The sequence below is a fragment of the Protopterus annectens genome, chromosome 6.part0, assembly GCF_019279795.1.
Source record: "Protopterus annectens isolate FY-2018-M chromosome 6.part0, PAN1.0, whole genome shotgun sequence".
Taxonomy (NCBI): domain Eukaryota; kingdom Metazoa; phylum Chordata; order Ceratodontiformes; family Protopteridae; genus Protopterus; species Protopterus annectens.
The window spans coordinates 338,099,876-338,126,177 of NC_056737.1; positions in this window are offsets into that span (position 1 = coordinate 338,099,876).

The following is a 26,302-nucleotide window of genomic DNA, read 5'->3' on the forward strand; positions in this document are numbered from 1 at the left end:
AACTTCAAGCTGTAAATTCAAAAGTAAGTCAATTAACATATAAACCTGTTGAACATCCACTCCAACATCCTGTCTGTTATCTTATATCAACATCAGTTTTCCTAAAAGTACAAATGGACATTGAATGCCATTAAATTAAAAAAATGAATAAGTCACATCATTAGTTGCAGAGGTTTCTTTATGTATTTTACTTTAAATATTATCTGTCAAAGTCTATAATACCTTTTAGTCTGCACATGTGGAAATTTATATTTTTAATTGTTGTAATGTTGATTTTTGCTTTAATCCTCAAGAGTAACTTCACTTCACACCCGAGGTATGAGAACCATAGGAGAAAACAACAATAGGCTGACAGTATGTTTAGGTTTTAACATATTTTTTTTTTGTTAATATATTTTTAGAAATTCTATGTCAGTGTGTCTTCCTGTCTGTATTTTTTCCCTTTGTAATACAATATAGTGAATACATTGTGATTAATCTTTCTGGTTTCAATAATTCTCACTAAAGCTTATAACAAAGAACTAATTTTGTTATGGCTACTTGTGCTGCTGAAGTTTTAGTGATGTAACTATGTTTTCTATTCTTCTCTATGAAAAGATTTTCTAGTATCACTATTAGGTTTATTTTTATGGTTGTCATTCTCTCTAGGGCAGTTAAGGAGGAAGAAGGTTTTTAACATCAAGCAAAATAATTACTAAGGTTCATAACATTTTGCTTTTGGCATGAAATCCTTTAATTAGCCTTCATGCTGAAGCTAATTGACTTTCCAAGATTACAGACTTGATATTGTTCCCTTCATTGATATACATACTCTTTAACTATTTAAGCATGCTGCTTGCGAGAAAATAGAATATGCATTACTTGTTTTGACTTTTACGATTTATTAATACAACACTAAAGGATCACACAATGTTTACCCATAAACACATTGTATGCTTTTGTGCCTGCAAAACTGACAGAAAGGTAAAGTCTATGGATTCATATTATTTAGAAGCAGCTTGGCCCTATGGCCAAATAATGTTCCAAATTAGAGAAAGATGGCATGTGAAGGAGAAATGACCACTCTCGGTATATTTAAGCTCTATTATCAGAAAAGGAATATCACTGACACTGGGATAATTACATGTTATAAACAGCGTTGGTTTAGCACTATAGCAACACTAAGTTCTCATCTGCTCAAGAGTTGCTGCTTAATTTGTGGTATATATTATTAGAGTTTCTAATATTTCTTCAACCAGAGATGAGTCTCATCTATTTGAGGCTGAGTTTTATGTAACCTCCTCTTTCCATAAACCTTATGCTTAAGTTAACATATTTATGAGACCATTTGTCTCTTTAAGGTTATAAGGAAGTGTGAACGTATATTAGCTTCACATTTCCTCTCGTTTGTAACCTAACTTTCTGTATGTAAGTGCTTTCCTCGTCTTGCTGTTATGGAGGAAAGAAACCCAGAAAGTTAGTTTCCTTTTAACTACCTCTGTTCAAGGATAGTTTAATGTTGCCACTGAAACTTGGAAAAACACTCATGATGTGTTTGTGTTTATGAGGCATATAAAAGACTTGTTCTAGTGATTACTAGGTTTGTCAATGCTCTAAGAAGCTCTCAACTTTTCCACAATTGCTTTTAGTCAACTCATAGCCTCTCACAGCATCGCATTTGGAGTGAAATAGTGTTCTATGAACTTTTTCTTAATGTGTGCATCTGTGACATGCCTGCCCAGTTCTCAACCAATAATCTACACTATTCTCAAAAGAACTGGTCAAATGCTGAAATATAATAACTACTTTTGTATGTCTTCTAACATATAGCACATCATAGTCCAATTCATCAGTTTACTCATTACCCATAATGGCATGTCACAAAACATATATCATCACACCATTTCTTATTAGTTACAATTCTCTTTCTCTCTCTCCTTTTTTTTTGTTATGGTATTTCCTTTCCATCTGACAGGACCATAAGCAAAGTAACATGTTATAATAAGATAAACATTTCTAGTTCTGACAGTGAAGTAATTTTTATAATGTGATAATAAGTAAAGAAAAAAATGAGAAGAAGAGACAACAAAGTAAATAGTTAATTATGCATACTTTTTTGTTTCATTTGGTAAGTGTTTCACATCTTAGTAGATTCTTTGAGAGTATAAGTAGTTACTGTATTTTTTAGTTTCAGTTTTTTGTTTCTTTTTCTTTACCTCAGTCCAAGCATTCTTTCTTAGATCTTTTCAAAGTAGTAGAAGATGACCAGTCCATATCACCAGGAACTGCTATTACATTGTTGTTCTCAATGAAGGAGGATGCTTCCGCTAGGTTGTTGAAGGGTCTCATTTCATTTGAATGGAAAATCTTGATTTTTGCTGGATACACAAGTTGAGCCTTTATTTTATTTTGTTTGAGTAATTTCAACAGTGGCCAGTTTTTTTTCTCATATCTAGTACTCTGGAAGAATAGTCATTATCAAATCTAATTTGATTTTGTTTGAATTTTAGAGGACTTTTTCTCCACGCTAACTTGAGAACTAGTTCTTTATCTGTATATGACAAAAACTTTACTACAATTGATCTTGGAGGTGAACTAGGTGAAGACAATATTGGTTTTCCTATTGCTCTATGTGCTCTGTCTATTCCCCAGGATAATCCTTCTTTTAAATCTAAAATTTCAGGTATCCAGGAGTTTAAAAATAAAATGATGTCCTCACATTATGTTCTTTCTGGTAGTCTGAAAATTCTTATGTTTCTGATAATTTTCTTTAAGGTTTTCCAAATTGTCTTTAAAACTATCCATTTTCAGGGATAGCTGTTGTAGTGTAAAGGACATCAGCTGCATTTACCTTTTCAGTGAGGTTTCTGAGTGAGAGTTCTTTAGTTGTTCATTTCCATAATGCAGATGTAATCTGCAAGTTGTTTTGACACGAAAATATTGATGTATATACTCCAAAATTAATATGCTGATAGTTTAGAGGTTTGCCAACACTATTTGACAGTTTTTGTTTGTAAAATTAAGTTTTTACTTGTTTTTTAAGTTAGTTTTGTGGAGCTCTAAAATGCTTCTTTCAGTTAGCCATCTAGGCTCCGCCCCCAGTTTAATTTTTGTTAATATGATGAGAATTGAAAGAAAAGCATTTCTTGAACTGAAAAATTATGAGGAATTTTATATAACAAAAAATGATAAAGAAAATGCTATAGTTGTACAGAATACGTGTGATTATCATGAACAATTAGAACTGAATCTAAATAGAAGTGACTTATATGTTAGAGATACATGGTCTGAAATCAAAAGAGTGTATTGAATTATTGATGCTTGTATAAACAAATGGCTTTTAATGGGCATAATTTCAATAGATTTGACTGAATATTTTGGAGTTTTTACACGCAAATTAAATAGGTTCTTTAGTTTGTTGAAAATCCATAAAAGTTTGGCTTGTTTGAATAAGTTAATGCTAAAAGCATTCAAGTTTTATAAGCCAGGGTACCCTAAAAATTTGTTAGATCATGAATGGAGGGTACTAACAGAGAGGTGTAATTTCAAACAGGGTGCAGTAAGGGTTAAAGAACAGACTAGAGAGGGAAGCACGATAAAGGACTTTTCTGTGTTGTGTTTACATGAAAATTCAATGGATGAAAAAAGTATAAATAAGATCATTAAGGATAATTAGACATTTCTGATGTATTTCTCTGAATTAAAAGCAATTATAGGAGAAAGCCCAGTGATTGTATCTCAAAAAGGGAAAAACATGAGAGATCATTTTTATAAGAATGCACTTAGGGCTAGTTACAATGTTCAGTCTCCCAAAGGAATGTTTATATGTCAAGGATGCAATTATTGTAAATATGTTATTGAGGGAGACAGACTGTATTTAGAAGTTAGAAATATGGAAATTAAATTGATATACTATATTTAGATGCTAGAAATATGGAAATTAAATTACATCATAAATACACTTGCAAATTGAAATTTTCAGTATATTTAGTAAAATGTGGGTTATGTCCCTCATATGACATAGGTAGAACTATTAGGGAATTCCAAAAAAGGATTTAGGAACTTTTGCATGCTGTTGAAATTATGGATTTAAGTAACTCTTTGGCCAGACATATAGCATCCAAGCACATTAGTGAAATTATGAAATCTAATTTTGGTTTTATAATTATTGGCCAAGTATTTAATTTTGAAGGGAGTTTTGATGCTGAAATTGTTTTAGATGCAAAACAGTATTGGAGTCAAGTGAAATTAAATGCTTGCCAGTTTCCTGGTAGTAATGATAAGGAGAATTATAAAGTGATGTTGAGAATGAAAGTGTTAAGTCATTAGCTTTTTATTTGGTCATGTGATTTTAATGCATTTAATGAGCATTGAATAAGTGAGTTTTTGCCTGTTGAAGTTCAAAGTATTTGAATTAAAGTGCTTACCATGTTATGTTTATAATATTTTTTCATAGCCGTTTAATTGTTTTGTTTGTATATTTATAACGGTAGTTTGAGGAGTTTGTTGCTTTTTTATTTGAGATTTTTTATTAATGGGAAGCCCAAATTCCGAGTTGGATTCCCAGCTCAATTCCAGTTTTTTAGTTATCCATTCCAGCTTTATATTAAATGATACACAGAGGACTCGTTGCTTGATAATGGATGAGGTTTGTTGGAGAAAGTTTTGAGTCAGCCGAATTGGGAACTGTTGTCTGCTGGAAATTCAGTAGCTAAAATTGGATTCACATCTAGTATGACTCTTCCAGCCCTGGGGGGAGAGTAGTTTATGAGGAAAAGAAGATGGGCTTTCTCCGTAGTTGTTTAAAATTACCGGTGAATCCCTTTGAAGTTATGGGATAGCCACCGGAAGTTAAATCCATGGATTTAGCAGCTGGGTTTATGGACTTAAGAAAAACTTGATTAAAATAAAGCAGGTGCAGTGGGATAATTTATTTTTTGAGGCTACTCTTCAGGCAAAAAGAGTGCCTAGAGGTGTGAGAGTGCAGCTGAAACTGGCACGTGAAAAGCATTCAGTACAGTTGATTAATGCATGGAATGCATTGAATGAAACAACAGATTTACAGTATGTGCAGCTTCTGATCAGATGAGCATAAACATTCACTGGCTTGCTTGAAAAGGTCAGTGGTAGAAGCTTTCAATAAATTAAACAAGTTGACATCTGTAAGTAATTTTGAGCCAAAGATGGAAAGAATAGTTGTTAAAATACAACTTGAAGTCCAAAAAAATGGAAGGTTAACAAATTTTATGGGGATAAGAAGATCAATGAAAAAGGACTTAATGTAGTTGTTTTAGTAGAATCAAACGAGGCATCAGAAGAGGCTGCACAAATTTTATCTTCAGAGGTGGAGATTCAAAATCCTGATACAGAAAGTCACATAGTAAAGAGATGAAGGATGAATTCTATGACTGAACCAGAGGATTAAGGAAATGGTAGTGTTCAAAACAATTCAAGGAATATTAAAAGTGAGCCCACAATAGAATGGTTATCAGGATTTTTGGAGAACAGTAGTTTACCAAGATGGAGAGACTGGGCAAAAAACTTGGTCACAAGTAGCAGTTCAGGTCCGTTAATCTGTAGATCGGTTCTACAAAGGAAGATACTTTCACAAGATAGGACAACGGAAGAATTATCGACATTTCCAGAGGTGTAATTACAGAGGTCAGAGGAAATGGGATGTAATTTTACATGTGAAGGTAGTGCGATTGCTTTTATTTGTACTGCTTTTAGAACTGTGAATTTATCAAATATTTTAAATGGTGAACAGGTGAATGTTTTAACCAAAGGTTTATCTGTTGTCCCAGCTGCAAGAGCAACTATACTAAAGTATATTAATACTGTGAGAGATTATGTTAGGAACTTGAATTTAATTTTTTTTTTTTTTTGCAAATGATACAGTTGTGACAACAAGTAGTTTTAAGAGGCCTAGTGTATTCAATCTGCCATTGAAGCCAGAGTTAGAGGCCTTTTTGATTATGTGTGAGAATGAAATAAAGAGTTTATTTGGAAGAAAAAACAAAGTTTCAGTTTTTTAATTTGGCAAGAAATGAAAAACGAGCATTTACTGAACTGAAAAATAATGAGGAACTTTATATAACAAAAGCTGATAAAGGAAATACTATAGTTGTGCTGAATACTTGTGATTATTATGAATAATTAGAACTGTATCTAAATAGAAGTGAATTTTGTGTTAGAGTTACATGATCTGAAGTCAAAAAAGCCTATGGAATTATTGATGCTTGTATCGAAGAATGGCTTTTAGAGTACCTAATTTCAATAGATTTGGCTGAATATTTTAGAGTCTTCACACCTAAACTGAGTAGGACGTTTAGGTCAGCAAAAATCCATAAAAGTTTGGATAAACCTGATTTTAGATCTATAGTGGCCAGCTAAGGAAGTAAAACAGAGGCAATGGCCATATTTGTGGATAAAGCTTTACATAAATTAATAGTTAAAAGTGACTCATATTTAAAATACTATTTAGAGTTTACAAAATTAATAAAAGAAGTTCTTGCAGTTGAAAATATATTAGTAACTGCAGATGTTAAGTCAGTTTATATGGTTATTCCTAATAAAGAAGTACAGAAAATAGTGACTAATGAGTTGCTAACCTCAGGTCTTTTCACAAAAGTTGAAGTTAGATTATATACAGAAATTTTAGATGTGATTCTAACTTTTTTTTTTTTTTTTTTACTTTTAATAATATAATATACAGATAAATAAATAGAGTTAATATGGGTTTGGCTATGGTCCCCAGCTATGTGAACATTTTTATGATCAGCTGGAAAAAAGAATATGTTTTTAAATCAGAATTTTTAAGCACATTATATTACATAAACATTTTATTAATGATTTTTTTTATGGAAAGGAACAATGGAATGTTTAAATGAATTTATGCTTTATTTAAATACTGTAACAAGTTATTTAAAGTTTTCTTTCAATTTCGGAATGGATCAAATTGATTTTTGGATGTGACAGTTTATAAAAGTGAAAGTCAATTTAAAGTTAAGATATATGAAAAGGCTGTCCAAACCAATTATTAATATTATAACAGCATGCACAATGTTAACCTGAAGAGGAAAACTGTTAAAGGGCAGTTTATGAGAATTAGCTGTTTGATGGATAATTCAGCTTTCTTTAAGATAGAAAGTGAAGTATTGAAGACATAAGTGAGGGTACCCTACAAATTTGGTAGATTATGAATGGTGGGTACTAACAGAGAGGCATAATTTGGAACAGGGTGCAGTAAGGTTTAAAGAACAGACTAGAACAGGGAAGCACAATGAATGATTTTTCTCTATCATGTTTACTTGAAAATTCCATGGATGAAAAAAGTATAAAGAAGATTGTTAAGGATAATTGGAAATTTTTTTTCCAAAATGTTTTTATTCATTTGATAACACAATAACTTAACAGTATGGTAACAAGAAAAAACAAACTATATGCAATGTCCATAACAACTAAAAAAACAAAATAAATAAGAGACCACTTAATATTTCTCTAACAGATTAGACAATTTCGTCCAAGCAATTAAATGATGGGTTGTGTTAGTTCTTTCTTTTAAAGCAGCAATTTCATTCTGACAAATGTTTTTCAGAAGATGAATAAACTCAACTTTAAAGACGGGTGTAGAGTAGGATTTCCAATTTTTAGTAAAACGTTTCCTTGCTATAGCGAGGATAGACCATAGTAATAATGTCTGTTTTTTAAGAATGACTTCAAGAACAGGAACATTGAAACTGAGTAGGGAGTCAGAAATTATACAGTTGTCATTCCATAGAGCTTTACAAGATATTTAAAGTTTAACCAAAATGGGTAAATTATTTTGCAATTAACAACCATATGTATCCAGTCAGCATCAGGGTGTCCACATCTCCTGCAGTTCATTTCATCTTTCTTGAACAATATTGCTAGTCTATGTGGAGTGAAAAAAAACATCTCTGTAAAAATCTCCATGTGTATATGTGCTAAAACAGGGAAGATATGGATTCCTTTACCAAATGTAAACAAAGTTTTTTGTTTTTTTCTGAGTATTCTTGTCTTTTAATTCACTTGAATAATTCCAAAAAGAAACATCTGTTTTGCTAAAATCATTTCTGAGAATTTTATAAATAACAGATATGTATGAAATATTCTTGGGTGAGATATTAACAATTGTTGAGCTAAAATCCAACATTTTTAAGTTACTCTTATTGTATGCCTCTAATGAGGGTACAAGCTTACTATGTACAGAATCCTTACAAGTTTGGCTGTTTAGCCAATTGCAATTTTGCAAATTATATCTGCTGATCAAATAGTCTGCAGACTTTATTTTATTAGCTGAAAGAAATTGATTTCAATATAATAGGTCACTCATCTTAAATTCTAACATTTTCTGAGTATCAAAAGATATCAAACATTCATTTGTGTAAGCAATAGGAAACATAATTATTAATAAATTCTTAATTAACTGATTAGAAAACATAAGCTTTTAAAGCAACAGCAATATTGGTTTAAAAGAGGTGTGAGAACAAGTTTTGACCTTTCACTTTGAATGTATATTTTTAAAATCCATATAAAGATGTTTGTATGTATTTGAGTATATGGTTCAAGCAATGTCTTATTACTATTAAGAAGTAAGGTTTCATGTATTGATTTCCAATATGATGTATAAGAAGTATTATTCCAAAGTGACACTATGTTAATAAATGTGGAATTTAACTGATGTATTTCACTGAATTAAAAGCAATTATAGGGGAAATACCAGTGTTTGTTTCTAGAAGAGGGAAAAATATGAGAGAGCATTTTATAGGAATACACCAAGGGCTAGTTACAATATTCAGTTTCTGAAAGGAATGTTTAAATGTCAAGGATGTAATTATTGTAAATATGTTATTAAGGGAGATAGATTATATTAAATAGCTAGAAATATGGAAATTAAATTACATCATAAATACACTTGCAAATCGAAATTTGCAGTATATTTAGTTAAATGTGAGTTATATACCTCGTTTTACATAGGTAGAGCTATTAGGGAATTCCACTAAAGAATTTATGACATTTGCAAGCAGTTGAAATTATGGATTTAAGTGATGCTTTGGCCAGACATGTAGCATCCAAACAAATTTGTGAAATTATGAAAGTTAATTTTGGTTTTATAATTATCGACCAAGTATTTAATTTTGAAGAGAGTTTTGATGCTGAAATTGTTTAGATGAAAAAGAATATTGGTGGCAAGTGAAATCAAATGGTTGCCTGTTTCCTGGTATTAATGATAGGGAGAATTATTAAGCGATGTTGAGAATGAAAGGGTTAAGTCATTAGTTTTTTATTTGGTCATGTGCTTTTAATGCAGTATTTAATGAGCACTGAATAAAAGAGTTTTTGTCTGATAATGTCCAAAGCAGTTGAACAAAAGTGCTTAACGTTTTACACTTATAATAACGTAGTTTGTTTTTAACATTTTTTCATATCCATTTTATTGTTTTATTTGTTTATTCAAATGGTGATTTATGGAGTTCCTTGTGTTTTATTTGAGAATATTTATTATTCGCAATGGTGAATTCCCAGCTCAATTCTATTTTTTTAGTTATCCCTTCTGGTTTTACATTACATTATACACTGGAGGACTCATTGCTTTATAATGGCCGAGGTTTGGTGGAGAAAGTTTTGAGTCAGCCGGATCATGAACTGTTATCTGTTGGAAGTTCAGTAACGAGAATCAGATTTGCATCTAGCAGTGAGTCTTTCAGCCCTGGGGGAAAAGGTGTTTATGAGGAAGAAGCAGATGGGTTTCTCTGTAATTGTTTAAAATTACCGGTGAATCTCTTTGAAGTTATGGGCCAGCCAATAGAAGTGAAATCCATGCATTTAACAGCTGATTATACAGACTTAGAAAAAACTTGATTAAAATAAAGAAGCTGCGGTGGGATATATTTTTTGAGGCTAGTCTTCAGGCAAAAAGACTGCTGAGAGGTCTAAGAGTACAGTTGAAAGCGGCAGGTGGAAAACTTCTGTAGAGTTGATTAATGCATGGAATGCATTGAATGAAATGACTGGTTGACAGTATGTGCAGCTTCTGATTGATGAGCATAATTGTTCACTGGCTTGTTTGAATAAGTCAGTGTTAGAAGCATTCCATAAATTAAAGAAGTTGACATCTGTAAGTAATTTTTAGTCAAAGATGGAAGGAACAGTTGATAAAATACAACTTGAAGATGAAGCTCAATAAAAATGGAAAGTTAAAAAAAATTATGGGGATAAAAAGGGACTATGAAGAAGGACTTAATGTCATTATTTTAGTAGAATAAAATGTGGCATCGGAAGAGGCTGCACAAATTGTATCTTCAGAAGTGGAGACTAGAAATCCTGATACAGACTGTCAGACAGTCAAGAGATGAAGGATGAATTCTATGAATGAATTAGAGGTTCAAGAAAATGATAGTGTTCAAAGAAATTCAAAGAAAAATAAAGGGGAGCCCTCAACAGAATGGTTATCAGGATTTTTAGAGAACAGCAGTTTACCAAGATGAAAGAACTGGGCAAAGGACTTGGTTATAAATAGCAGCTCAGCCTCCTCAATCTAAAGATCAGTTCCACAAAGGAAGATACTTTCACAAGAAAGAACAACGGAGAAGTTACCAGCAGGGATATCCCCATTTCCAAAGTTGGAATTACCAAGGTATGAGGAAACAGGATGTAATTTCATATCTGAAGGTACTGTAACTACTTCTATTTCTACTGCCTTTAGATTTGTCAATTTATCAAATATTATTTTAAATGGTGAACAGGAGAATGTTTTAAACAAAGGTTTATCTTTTATCCCAGCTGCAAGAACAAATGTAGCAAATTGTATTAATGCTGTGATTATGTGTGAGAATGACATAAGGAGTGTATTAGATGAAAAAACAAAGTTTCAGTTTTTTAATATGATGAGAAATGAAAGAGAAGTTTTTCTTAAATTAGAAAATAATGCAGAACTTTATATTACAAAAGCTGATAAAGAAAATGCTATAGCTGTACTGAATGCTTGTGAATATTATGAACAATTAGAACTGAATCTAAATAGTAGTGAATTTTATGTTAGAGTTACATAGTCTGAAGTAAAAAGAGCCTATAGAATTATTGATGCTTGTATCAAAGAATGGCTTTTAGATTGCCTAATTTCAATAGATTTGGCTGAGCATTTTAGAGCCTTCATGCCTAAATTGAGTAGGTTTTTTTCTGAAAATCCGTCAAAGTTTGGATAAACCAGATTTTAGACCTATAGTGGCCAACCAAGGAAGTAAAACAGAGACAATAGCCATATTTGTGGATAATACTTTGCAGAAATTAATGGTTAAAAGTGATTCATATTTAAAATGCTCTTTTGAGTTTACAAAATTAAATAAAGTTGTTGCATGTGAAAGTATGATATTAGTAACTGTAGATGTTAAGTCACTTTATATTGTTATTCCTAATAAAGAAGGACTGAAAATGCTGAATAATGAGTTGTTAACCTTGGCTCTTTTCACAAAAGATGAAGTTAGATTATATACAGAAATTTTAGATGTGATTCTAATTTACAATTTTTTTAATCTTTATAATGTAATATACAGACAAGTAAATGGAATTGCTATGGAGGTGGTGATGGCTCCCTGCTATGCAAATTTTTTATGACTGGCTGGGAAAAAGAATATGTTTTTAAATCAGAAGTTGTTAAGCACATTGTATTATGAACATGTTTTATTGATTTATTTATTTTTTTATGGAAAGGACCAATGGAATGTTTAAATTAATTTGTGGTTTATTTAAACACTGTAACAAGCTATATTAAAGTTTTCTTTCAATTTTGGGATGGCTCAAACTGTTTTTTTTTGGATGTGGTAGTCTATAAAAGTGAAAGTAAATTTAAAGTTAAGATATATAAAAAGAATGTCCAAAGCCATTCTTATTTACATTATAACAGCTGCATAATGTTAACCTAAAGAGGAACATTGTTAAAGGGTAGTTTATGAGAATTAGTAGTCTAATGGATGATTCAGCTTTCTTTAAGGTTGAACGTGAAGTAATGAAGGAGAGGTTTTATAAGTGAGGGCACCCTAAAATTTTGGTAGATCATGAATGGAGGGTACTAACAGAGAGGCAGAATTTGGTACACGATGCAGTAAGGGTTAAAGAACAGACTGGAGAGGTAAGCACAATGAAGGATTTTTCTCTATTGTGTTTACTTGAACATTCGGTGGATGAAAAAAGTATAAAGAAGATTGTTAAACATAATTGGAAATTTTTGAGGTATTTCCCTGAATTAATAACTTGTATCGAAGAATGGCTTTTAGATTGCCTAATTTCAATAGATTTGGCTGAACATTTTAGAATCTTCATGCCTAAATTGAATAGGTGTTTTGGTTTGCTGAAAATCCATAAAAGTTTGGATAAGCCTGATTTTAGACCTATAATGGCCAGCCAAGGAAGTAAAACAGGGACAATAGCCATATTTGTGGATAAAGCTTTGTAAAAATTATTGGTTAAAGAGATTAATATTTAGAGTTTAAGAAATTAATAAATGAAGTTGTTGCAGATGAAAGTATAATATTAGTAACTACAGATGCTAAGTCACTTTATATAGTTATTATTATTAATGAAGGACTAGAAATGCTGAATAATGAGGTGTTAACCTTGGGTCTTTTCACAAAAGATGAAGTTCGATTATATACAGAAAATTTACATGTGATTCTAACTTACAATTTTTTTACTCTTTATAATGTAATATACAAACAAGTAAATGGAGTTGTTATGGGATGGTGATAGCCCCCAGGTATGCAAACATCTTTATGACCAACTGGGAAAAAGAATATGTTTTTAAATCAGAATTTCTAAGCACATTGTATTATATACATGTTTTATTGATGATTTTTTTTTTTATGGAAAGGAACAATGGAATGTTTAAACAAATTCATCATTTATTTAAACACTGTAACAAATTATTTAAAGTTTTCTTTCAGTTTTGGGATGGATCAAACTGATTTTTTGGATGTGACAGTCTTTAAAAGTGAAAGTCAATTTATAGTTAAGATATATATATAAAAAGGATGTCCAAAGCAATTCTCATTTACATTATAACAGTATGCATAATGTTAACATAAAGAGGAATATTGTTAAAAGGCACTTTATGAGAGTTAGTAGTTTGACAGATGATCCAACTTTCTTTAAGATAGAAAGTGAAGTAATGAAGGAGAAGTTTTAGAAGCGACGGTACCCTAACAATTTGGTATATCATGAATATAGGGTAGTAATAGAGAGGCGTAATTTGGAACAGGATGGAGTAAGGGTTAAAGAACAGACTGGAGAGGGAGGCATGATGAACGATTTTTCTCTATTGTGTTTACTTGAAAATTTGCTGGATGAAAATGTATAAATAAGATAGTTTAGGATAATTGGAAATTTCTGAGGCATTTCCCTGAATTAAAAGCAATTATATGAGAAAGCCCAGTGTTTGTTTCTCAAAGAGGAAAAATATGAGATATCATTTTTATAGGAATGCACCTAGGGCTAGTTACAATGTTTAGTCTGCCAAAGGAATGTTTAAATGTCAAAGATGCAATTATTGTAAATATATTATTGAGGGAGATAAATTTGTATTTGAAACCAAGAAATATGGAAATTAAATTGCATCATAAATACACTTGCAAATCAAAATGTGCAGCATATTTATTTAAATGTGGGTTATGTACCTCATTTTACATAGGTAGAACTATTAGGGAATTCCAGAAAAGGATTTATGAACATTTTTATGATGTTGAAATTATAGACTGAAGTAATGCTTTGGCCAGACGTGTAGCATCCAAACACATTAATGAAATTATTAAAGTTAATTTTGGTTTTATAATTATTGACCAAGTATTTAATTTTGAAGAGAATTTTGATGCTGAAATTATTTTAGATGCAAAAAAATATTGGTGCAAGAGAAATTCACTGTTTGCCAGTTTCCTGGTATTAATGATAGGGAGAATTATTAAGTGAATTTGAAAATGAAAGGGTACATCATTAGTTTTTTACTTGGTCTTGCGATTTCAATGCAGTATTTAATGAGCACTGAATAAGTGAGTTTTTGTCTGATGAAGTTCAAAGTAGTTGAACGGAAGTGCTTACCTGTTTATGTTTATAATAAAGTAAAGACACAACTAATTACAAAAATAAAACCTTCACCACTTTACACAGTGATAACAGACACTGAGGAGAAAATAAATCTGAGGCTGTAACAAACTTCAGAAGAAGTTTTATGACAATCTAGTACTAAGCTCTTTCATGCGTACATACACTTGGGCTTCATCAGAGTAAAAAATATTAAATAATTTAGGCTTTAAATAGTAAAAGCACAACCAGGTGACCTTATGCTGACCTTATGCTTGTTGTTATTTAAAGACACAGCTTTATTCAAATAAAAATGCTTCATAACTGTATCCTAGCATAGCAATGTTTAGTCTGTTTGTACCACATTTTAAAACATACATAAAATATAAAATAAACAATTTCATAATTTTATAAACATATTGTATCCTCACTTACAACAAATTACTTGGTTAATACTGACAACTTCTGTTTTAAACCTATCACAATTCATTTAATTTGTGGTTTGAGCTTTAAAATACTGATAATAGAGCAAGCTTCATTAATACCCGGATTTTGCATGGCATTTAGTCTCAATTGCCATTCCAGTTCCTTACATTCTAAAAGATTTTTAACATAACCCCCACAATTGTTCAAATACACTATGTCAATAATGAAAAATAAAAACTTTTTAAAATTAATACAGATTGTAGTGTGGGTGTATAGTGCATTACTAACTTTCCTATTCTTAATTTCTCTTATAATCTTGGCCATATGTTCTTTAGGCTTCCTTGTAGATTTACCTACATAAAATGCTGAACATGAGATACAGGAAGCCACATACACCACCATTTCTGTATTACAATTGCACCTACTAGGGTATACTATTGTTCTATTGTATCCTGGAATGACAACATAGGGTCCTTCATTAACAAATTTGCACCATCTACAACACCCACATTTATTCATTTTAGAATTCAATCTTTTAGAATTAGACTTTGATCCACATTCAAACCAACTCTTTAAGTTTTTGCCTTTATTAAATGTTACTAAAGGTCTGCTACCTAACTTTGATCTTAAATTTTGGGAACAAAACATATTCCAATGGGTATTCAGTATATTAATTATTGCTGGTCTACATGTGTTATTATACTAAACAACCATAGCTCCTTGCCTATTAACCATATCTTTGTAAAAAATATTCTCCATGTTTGTAGGTAAAGCAACCTTTAAAATAGGTACAAATTTTGAAGTCCTTTACTTCAGTATTTCTCACACAAGAATGCTCCTGCAGGTAAAGCAGTGCACGGCTAAAACGGGTAAACATCGAAAAAACACAGCTAGCAGTTGGAGAGTATATTAGACCCAATTTTTATTATAAAGTAGAAAAACAAGCAAGACAAACCAGTTTTGGCATAAACACCAAAGCCTTCATCAGTGTAAATGAAGCTGACACCAAATCATGTTTAAATAGGTACCAAGATAACAAACAGTAGTTGTAATTGGTTGATCATAATTGACCATTAAGTCCAGGTGGGAACAATCCCCCCAGTCTGACTATCCATTTTTTCTCCTTATTATTTAAAATTGTATGCCAGCCAATAACATTATGGCAAGCCATAGTGATAATCCCAGGCTTGTAGCCCCTACGTTTAAATCTCTGAACCATATCCCTCCTGGAATTTTCATATTCCGTGGCATCAGAACAAATCCTCTTGAGCCTAATGAATTGTGATTTGGGAATGTTGTGTGTAACATGTGGTGGATGAAAGCTGGTAGCATGTAAAATAGAATTATATTCAGGGAATTTATGGAAGACCTGAGTATCAAGGTTACCATCCAAATTCTTGGTGACCAAAACATCCAAAAAACTTATCTGTTTTTGGTCATGATGACATGTAAATTGTAAACCCCACTTGTTATCATTCATGTATTGAATAAACTCATTAAGGTATTCCAAATCACCCTTCCAAATCATCCAGCAATCATCCAAGTAACGGCACCAGATGTCAATCATGGGGGCAAAAGATGCCCCCATGGCTGTATCCTGAGTCTGCCAAAAACATTCCTCCCGATAATAAAAAATGTTCATAGTTAGAACTCTTTCAGTAAGCTTAACAAGGAAAGTGTTAAAACCAGGTGTATATAGTTCAGAGATCTGTAACCAATAATCCACAGCCAAGAGACCAGCCCAGTGTGGAATATTGGTATAAAGGGCTGTGACATCTAGTGTGTATAAATACCATTCTGGTTCTGTTTGTGCATCTGATAGAATCTGCAAGAATTCTGTTGTATCTTGTATTCTTGCTCGGACATGTTTTAACAAAGGTCATATATATTTAGTTATCCACCAGGTAGACCTATTGTCTCAGGGAGGGGTTCCCTCACGGAGCCCTTGTCAGTCTTTCTAACTAAACACTTTCCTTGTTGGGCTTACTGAAAGAGTTCTAACTATGAAAATTTTTTATTATCGGGAGGAATGTTTTGGCAGACTCGGGGTACAGCCATGGGGGCATCTTTTGCCCCCATCTATGCAGATCTGTTTATGGCTTATTTGGAACAAAAACTAATTTATGATCCTCTTCATAATATATATATATATATATATATATATATATATATATATATATATATATATATATATATATATATATACCCGAGATTGACATCTGGCACCGTTACTTGGATGATTGCTGGATGATTTGGAAGAGTGATTTGGAATACCTTAATGAGTTTATTCAATACATGAATGATAACAAGTGGGGTTTACAGTTTACATGTCACCATGACCAAAAACAGATAACTTTTTTGGATGTTTTGGTCACCAAGAATTTGGATGGTACCCTTGATACTCAGGTGTTCCGTAAATTCCCCGAATATAATTCTGTTTTACACGCTACCAGCTTTCATCCACCACATGTTACACGCAACATTCCCAAATCACAATTCATTAGGCTCAAGAGGATTTGTTCTGATGCCAAGGAATATGAAAATTCCAGGAGGGATATGGTTCAGAGATTTAAACGTAGGGGCTACAAGCCTGGGATTATCACTATGGCTTGCCATCATGTATCTAGTAAGGATAGGTCGGAATTAATGGAATATAAGATTAAATCTAGTAATGCTTCTACTCAGCTTAGGTTTACAACTACATATGGTAGGAACACAGACATGTTTTGTCAGGTTATTCATCGGAATTGGAATATACTGCAGGCTGACCACAAACTTGGTCACTTGGTTAATGACAGGTGCCATTTTAGTTTCAGGAGAGGTAAAACAGTGGGTGCATACCTTAACCATTATAAGCATCGACTAACTAGGGACAGAGAGCCCATGCAGAGAACACTAACAGGGGAGCTTGCGATGGGATGCTATCCATGTAGTCATTGTGTCCACTGTAATAGCATCAATCAAACTAATAGTTTTACTACTCACAATACAGCCAGGGTGTATGAAATTTGTTTTTTTGCTAATTGCTCCTTGGATTGGGTGGTATATCTTGCTACCTGCTCCTGGTGGGCTTTTTATGTGGGCCAAACATCCAGGCCTTTTAAATTTCAGGTTAGTCATCATTTTAGTGATATTAAACAGCAAAGGATTAGCAATGCCTTGTATAAGCATGTTTCAGTACATTCCTCTGCCAGGTTTAGGTTCACTATTATTGATATTATTAAGGGCATAAGAAATAATGTTATTGGCTGGCATACAATTTTAAATAATAAGGAGAAAAAATGGATAGTCAGACTGGGGGGAATTGTTCTCACCTGGACTTAATGGTCAATTATGATCAGCCAATTACAACTACTGTTTGTTATCTTGGTACCTATTTAAACATGATTTGGTCAGCTTCATTTACACTGATGAAGGATTTGGTGTTTATGCCGAAACCAGTTTGTCTTGCTTGTCTTGCTAGTTTATAATTAAAATTGGGTCTAACATACTCTCCAAGTGCTGGCTGTGGTTTTTGGATGTTTACTTCAATATTTTTCTCTTAACCTTCGCTAATAAATCCATTGAGTAACCCCTATCAGTAAACATCCCAATGAATGTTTTCAACTCCTGCAAAAACTTAATGTCTTTACTAACCAACCTTGAGAGCCTTATTGTCTGTCCTTTAATAACACTCCTTTTTTGGTGTGGGGGATGACAACTGTCATAGTGTAGCATAACATTAGAATAAGTGTCTTTCCTAAAGATGTTAGAATGCCACTGTCTAGTTTCATTGTCTTTATAAATGTGAATGTCTAAGTAGTCTATACTTTCCTTTTGGATTTTATTTGTAAAACTCAGAAAGGTAGTAGTTTTGTTTAAATATTCAAGAAACTCCATAATTTCTTGTTCATTATCTTTCCACAAAATTAGTATATCATCCCTAAATCTAACATAGGTCAAAATCTTAGACATATATATAGATGTGAAAACATAAGACTTTTCCCATTCAGCCAATACCAAATTTACATAGATGGGGCACATTTGGTGCTCATTGCTACCCCTGACACTTGTTGAAATAACTCACCTTCAAAAAACAAATATTTATTTCTAAGCACCAATTCCATCATAGTAGTTATTGTATTAATTTGAGTACTAGTCAATGTATTACTATTACATAACACTTCATTGAAATACTCCATACCTATATCGTGGGGAATTGTTGTAAATAAATTTACCATATCAACAGTAATGAAAAAAATGCCATCATGGTAGCTGATGTTCTTCAATACATCTAAACAATGCCAAGAATCTTTTAAAATATGTGTATGTAATTTAAATAAATGCTAAACATGATGGTCTATAAAAGCTGACAAGGATTCTGTTTTTGACTTTCCAACTGCTACTATTGGTCTAAATGAAGGGTTAGACATGCATTTGTGCACCTTAGGTATTCCAAAAATTGATGGTATAACTGGTGTTTCAACCTCTATGAAATCATATTCATCCTTGTCAATCTCCCCTTGGAACAATGCATCCAACAACCACCAATCACTTTTAGTGTAGGCAATATTGATCTCATTCTGTGAGACTATAATATATGTATTGGTGTCATTTAAAATCTCATACAGTTTACCCACATAATTGATATAAGGTATTACCACCACATCCCCACCTTTGTCAGATTTCATAATATGGTATTCCTTATTGGAAGCTAATTATGTAAACACACACATTCATCAGGTGTCATATTGTCTTTACACCTTACATTAGCTCTTGTTAAATGTCTAAAGTCCCTTTCACATAATTGCTCAAACACTTGAACAGCTGGATGTGATGGTGGGATAAAAGTACTTCTTTTTCTTAACATAATAAAAGAATCATACACCTCACTTGAAGCATCATTAAAAAACATTTTCAAGTTTAAATTTCTAGTGTACATCTTTAGACTAATTAATATACTAGCAATATCCAACCTAAATTCAGGCATAAAATTAAAACCCCTTTTAAACAAACTGAAGTGTTCGTATTTAACGTCTAGAGCACTAAAGTTGATATCATAAAACCATCATAACTATGCACTACAGGGTAAATTTCAGTTAATTCATTCAATGCACATTCCCTTTGTAATACTGTTTGTTGTACCAATTTGAACCCTTCTTCCCTTGCCACCTTAGGGCCATGTTGTCCATCTTCTTGCCCTGATATTGTTTGTTCTGATTCCTTATTCGCTCTGATCACCTCAATTGAGGCTGTTCCAAAAAAGGCTCAATATGGGCAGCATTCATTCCTTCATTAACATCATAGTCATTACTGCCCCTCCTCCTATATTTGGATTCAAATCTCTATTCTCATTGGTTTTGGCTCTAGGTTCATAGGTTCATACTAGGCTATCTGCCCTAGGGCATTTATAAGCCTAGCTAGAGTGTGTGTGGCTATCACCACCCCTTAGGATGAGAATACTATACCCATTAGTTTGCTGTGCCTCTGTCCAGCAGTGACACAGAGATGATTCCCGGGTAAACCTACGATCTCCCATCCACTCGTCAAGATTTCTCTTGAACAGAGTCAGTGAGGGGCTCTGCCTCACATGGACTGGGATTCTGTTCCATAGTGTAGGGAGTCTCTGGGTGATGAATCTGTCCCTCCAGCACGTCCTATTTATATCCGTGTTGAGGTTTAAGTCTCTTGCTCTCGTGGCTCTGGTGGATTTGGATTTTTTGAGGTGGAGCATGTCCATTAATTCCGGGTTGGACATGGCCTTGTATGTCAGGCACAGATCACCTCTGAGCAGACGGTATGCGACTGAATAGAGCTGGGGTTTCTTCAGTCGGGCAGCGTATGACATATGCCTGAGCCCCTTTATCCTTTTGGTGAAGAACTTTTGGGGTCTTTCCAACTGCTGCAGGTGTCGGGTAAGGTACATTCCGAATGGGGCGTTGTACTCAATCATTGGTCTGATAAGTGAAGAGTACAGGGGTACAATGACCTCTCCTGATCTGGATGTGAATCCCTTCATGATCAGGTGGGCAATGTAGAAGGTCTTCCTAACCACTTTGGCAATGTGAGTGTCAAAAGAGAGGTTGCTGTCAACTTGGGTCCCCAGGTCCCTGATAACTTCTTCCGTGTTTAATGGATTACCACCTATGTGGTAATTAGGGGTTACCTTGTTTTTCCCAAAGGGTATGACTATACATTTTTTGGCATTTAACTTAAGGCCATGGCTCTGGCACCAGTTATCCATTTCTATGAGACCTCTCTGGAGGTTGTCTGTGTCTGATGGAGTGTCAATTATGGTGCCCAGTTTGCAGTCATCTGCAAATTTTGTCAGCCACAATCCCCCTATGTTTGCCTGCACTTCAGAAAAATAAATGCCGAACAAGAGGGGGCCCAGGACTGAGCCCTGTGGGACACCGCTCATGACCGGCTTAGAGTCTGACATGGCACCAGCAACTCTAACCCTGTGGCTTCTGTCCTTGAGACAGTTTGCAACCCATCTTGTGACATATGGGTTTACATCTAAGCTGGTGAGCTTTTCTATGATGCCCGAGTGGGGTATTGTGTCGAACGCTTTTGCTAGGTCAAGGTAGGCTGTGTTAACTGCCTTACCCTCATCAATGGCCTTAGTGACTGTTTCGAAAAAGTCGACCAAGTTCAAGAGGCAGGATCTGCCCTTGACAAAGCCAAATTGGGTAGGATCCAGTGTCTGTAGGTCCCCAATGTCTTTATTTATGAGTTCCATTATGATCCTCTCCATAGCCTTGCGGACAAGGCTCATCAAGCTTATGGGGCGGTAATTTCCAGGGTCCGTAGAAGCACCGCCTTTGTGGAGTGGGACCACAGTTGCCGTACGGCATTCTTTGGGTACGTATCCTGTAGTAAGGCTAAGATTAAACAGCAGCCTTATGTGTGGGTTTAGTTCCTCATTGAGTTCATGTAGCACACAGCCGGGGACACTGTCCGGTCCCATTGATGCTGTGTTTTTTGCTTTAGAGAGAGCAGCTCTCACCTGGGCATCTGAGATGTTTGGGAGGCTAGACTCTGGTGGGATAGATATTTCTCCTTTTGGGGGGGAGGGAGGGGAGAAATTTGTACTGAACCTGTCTGCCAGTATGTTGGCAATGTCTGTGGGTTCAGTGATTTTTGTATCATTTTGGACTAATTCTGAGCATATCTGGGAGTTTCCACCCAGGTTTCTAACATAGCTAAAGAAGGCCTTATGATTGTCTTTTGTGTCTTTAGCGATTTTTCTCTCAAAGTTGGCCTTGGATGATTTTATGAGTGATCGTAGTTTTTTGCTAGCATTGATCAGAGATGCCTTCCCTTTTAGGGATTTTGCTCTGTCATGTAGTAGCTTTCTCCTCTTGTTGTAGAGTTTGTTTATGGCTGGGGTCCACCAGACCGGGCGCCTGCCTTTGGTGGAAAGGGTCTTGATTTTATTAGGGATTGCTTGATCCATACATTCCTGGAGGTGCTCGTAGAAGGCATTTGTAAGGGTTTCAGCAGCGTGGGTTGTGGTTTCCACTGGCTTGGGGGCCTTGAAGGATACCACTCCAGTCTTAAGAAGTGTGAAGTTTGCTTTTGAGAAGTTCTTCACTGTGGTCTTTTTTGCTCGGGTTGGGGGCGAGATGTGGATCTCCAGTGAGATTAATTTATGGCCTGATCTCACCAATGAGGGATATACTTCCGGTGTGGAGCATTTTGTCCCCATGTTTGTGATGATCAGATCTAGTATATTTTCTCCTCTTGTGGGAATGGTGACTAGTTGTTCCATAGCATTTGAGTTTATGAACTCCAGGAACCTTTGGGCTAGGGTGTTGGGGCTTGAGTAATGTTCCCAGTCTATGTTTGGGTAGTTGAAGTCACCCAATATGATGGTGTTTGGAGAGACATTCATACTCTCCAGTGTCTTCAGGAAGGCTGTGTGGGTTTCCTGAGTTTGAGAGGGTGGTCTGTAGCATGCTACAAACTGTAGGGCAATACAATCTAATACTCCTCGGGGGTGAATATTCTGTTTTACTTGGATAATCCTTTGAACCCCTCAATAACTTACATTGTTTCCTATCCCAGTTCTCTGCCACATATCTGTCCAATTCATGAAATAAATTGTGATATTTAGAGGCATTCATAGGGAATAACATATCTTTAGTAATAATCTCATTTATAGTGTTAATTTCATTCTGTAACACAGAACGTTGTCTTTCATTATTGTGTATAATGATATGCATAATGTCAATCCCAGTCTTGTCAAATAACTCTAGCAATTCCCTATACATCAAAGAATTAGTTTCCATACCTGTGGGGTATTTGTACATCTGTAGTCCCTTTGGTACTTGATTAAGGGCTAGTGACTTGGTAAGAAATAGATTATCAGGCTGCAACACCTTAAACCCTTGTGACATATTCTCTAAAGTGTTAAGTTGCATTCAAAGTGACCCGTGGTCTTGCACTCCTCCCTCGACATTTTTCTCACCATATTCAGGTAGTCTTAGCCAGTTAGCCAGTCTGTAAGGTTAAACTCACTTCGTGTGTTGCTTCTCCCAGGAACAGATTCTGAACTTCTGGCACTGCCATCATTACATCACCCGAATTGGAAAAAGGGGGCATATGCATTGTTAATGCATCCAGTTGGGGTGATGTCAAGGAGGTCTGGTTAGAATTACTCAACACACTCTTTATAACTGTTGATAAAGAATCCAATTGGCCAGAAATTCATTCCGTTAAGATAGTCAGGTCTCCCATGGAAACTGCCATAGCCAGCCTCCTCATGTACTTCTGTAAGACACTGCAAACAGGGTGAAACACAACTAAAAACCACTCTCCACCAATGAATTGGTAAAGACACAACTAATTGCAAAAATAAAACATTCACCACTGTACAAGGTGACAATGGACACTGAGGAGAAAATAAATCCGAGGCTATAACACACTTCAGGAGTAGTTTAATGACAATCCAATACTAAATGCTTTCACCCGTACATACACTTGGGCTTCATCATAGTAAAAAAAACATTAAATAATCTAGGCTTTAAATAGTAAAAACACAACCAGGTGACCTTATGCTTGTTGTTATTTAAAAACACAGCTTCATTCAAATAAAAAAACTTCATAACTGTATCCTAGCATAGCAATGTTTAGTCTGTTTGTACCACATTTTAAAACATATATAAAATATAAAATAAACAATTTTATAATTTTATAAACATATTGTATCCTCACTTACAACAAATTACTTGGTTAATACTGACAATTTCTGTTTTAAACCTATCATAATTCATTTAATTTGTGATTTGAGCTTTAACATAGTGATACTGGAGCAAGCCTCATTAATACCTGGATTTTGCATGACATTTAATCTCAATTGCCATTCCAGTTCCTTACATTCTAAAAGACTTTTAACATCACCCCTGTGATTGTTCAAATACACTCTGTCAATAATCAAAAATAAAAACATTTTAAAATTAATACACATTGTAGTGTGGGTGTATAGTGCCTTACTAACTTTCCTAGTCTTAATGTTCCTTATATGCTCGGCCATATGTTCTTTAAGCTTCCTTGTAGTTTTACCTACATAAAATGCTGAACATGAGATACAGGAAGCCACATACACCACCATTTCTGTGTTACAATTGCACCTATCAGGGCACACTATTGTTTTATTGTATCCTGGAATGACAACGTAGGAGCCATCATTAACAAATTTACGCCATCTACAACACCCACATTTATTCATTTTAGAATTCAATCTTTTAGAATTAGACTTTGATCCACACTCAAACCAACTTTTCACTTTTTTGCCTTTATTAAATGTTACCAAAAGTTTGCTACCTAACTTTGATCTTAAATTTTGGGAACTAAACATATTCCAATGGGTATTCAGTATATTAATTATTGCTGGTCCACATGTGTTATTATACTGCACCACTATAGCTCCTTGCCTATTAACCATATCTTTGTTTAAAATATTCTCCATGTTTGTAGGTAAACCAACCTTTAAAACAAGTGTAAATTTTGAAGTCATATACCTCAATATTTCTCTCTTAACCTTTGTTAATAAATCCATTGGGTAACCCCTATTGGTAAACATCTCAATCAATGTTTTAATTTAATTTTGAAGAGAGTTTTGATGCTGAAATTGTTTAAAATACAAATGAATATTGGTGGCAAATGAAATTAAATCCTTGCCAGTTTCCTGGTGTTAATGATAGGGAGAATTATAAAGTGATGTTGAGAATGAAATGGTTAAGTCATTCGTTTTTTATCTGGTCATGTGATTTTAATGCAGTATTTAGTGAGCATTGAATAAGTGAGTTTTTGTCTGATGAAGTTCAAAGTAGTTGAACAAAAACGGTTTCCATTTTATGTTTATAATATAGAAGTTTGTTTTTAATATTTTTTCATAGCCCTTTTATTGCTTTATTGTTTTTTTGTTTATTTATATGGCAGGTTGTGGAGCTCATTCGTTTTTATTTGAAAATTCTTGACTCTGGCAATCTGGCTATATGCATTATCATATCCAGGTGGACCACAACGATCTCTCTTGTTTGGACAGGGATAAAGGAATCCCTGGCTTAGAGTAAGATATTCCCAATGGAAGCAGCTATGATCATTTCATCAGATTTGGGAACATGCAGAATCCCTGCAGTCTGAGGTGACCTGGAACCATTGCAACCCGGGCTATAAATGAGACAAAGGGTAGGGCCCTCAATTGAAAATGACTGGCTTAAGATGAAAGCAGAGGAACCCTTCTAGAGTGCCTCTTTACCTTCATGTGGTAGTTTGCATCCTGAAGGTCTATTGAGCACATTCAGACATCCTTCCTTAACACAGCTAGGATGGACTGAATTTTGTCTATTTTACCTATAGATTTAGCTAGCTGAGGTCAAAAATGGTTCTCAGGTTCCACTTTATCTTCAGTACCAAAAAGAATATTAAGTAGACGCCAGTTACTTTCTGGTCTGGTGGGACCTCCTGGATGACTCATTAGTCTATCAGTTCTTTTTTTTTATCTCTTGTGCTGTATCCTTCCTTTGCAGCACTGGAACATCTGAAGTATTTTGGAATTGGGGAAAGATAAAGAAATGGAATTGTATAGCATCTGCTTATGATTCTCTTCATCCCAAAATATTGGGTGATGGCTGCCCAGGCTATTGAATGCAGAGACAAACACCCCCTGTCTGCCTCCAGAGCACAGCAATCAGACAAACTTTCAAGAGAGGGAAAAGGGTCTGTCAGTGAAGGGCCCCTAAACCCTTGATTCTAAGAACACCCCTACCTGGAGGGTGGCATCAACTGTCTCCCTCGGGGGGGGGGGGGCTATCACTAGAAGCAGTGGGACCAAACCCTTGAGATTTAAGGAACCATAGATTCTTGCCTTTCTGGCTCCTAGACAGGGTCCATCAGGAGGTAGAGAAGTGAATTCCATTGGCAGACAAGTTCTTGTCTTCTTGCTCACTTCTGGACAATGCGTTTTTGACCTTCAGTCCAAAAAGAGTGGACCCATCACAGGAGGGATTGATGGAGCTCATTTTAAAGGGCTCTGCAAAGTCACAAAGATGCATCCAGGTGTGCCAGTGAATACTAGTGCTGGTGCTTGCTGATCTCAGGGTCTATATTAAATCAGTGAATGCTTAAAAAAGTGAACGCTGATTTATCGACCCCATGTAAGTGAAAGCTTGCAATCCCGAACAGGGGAAAAAAATCGCTCTTTCTCAAAAGAAAAAAAAAACTTTAAAACATTACATAAAGTGGGAGGCTTCACCCCGAACACCCCTCTTACTTAAATAGACCAACTCCGAGATTGCACTACAGTGACAAAAATGGCAAA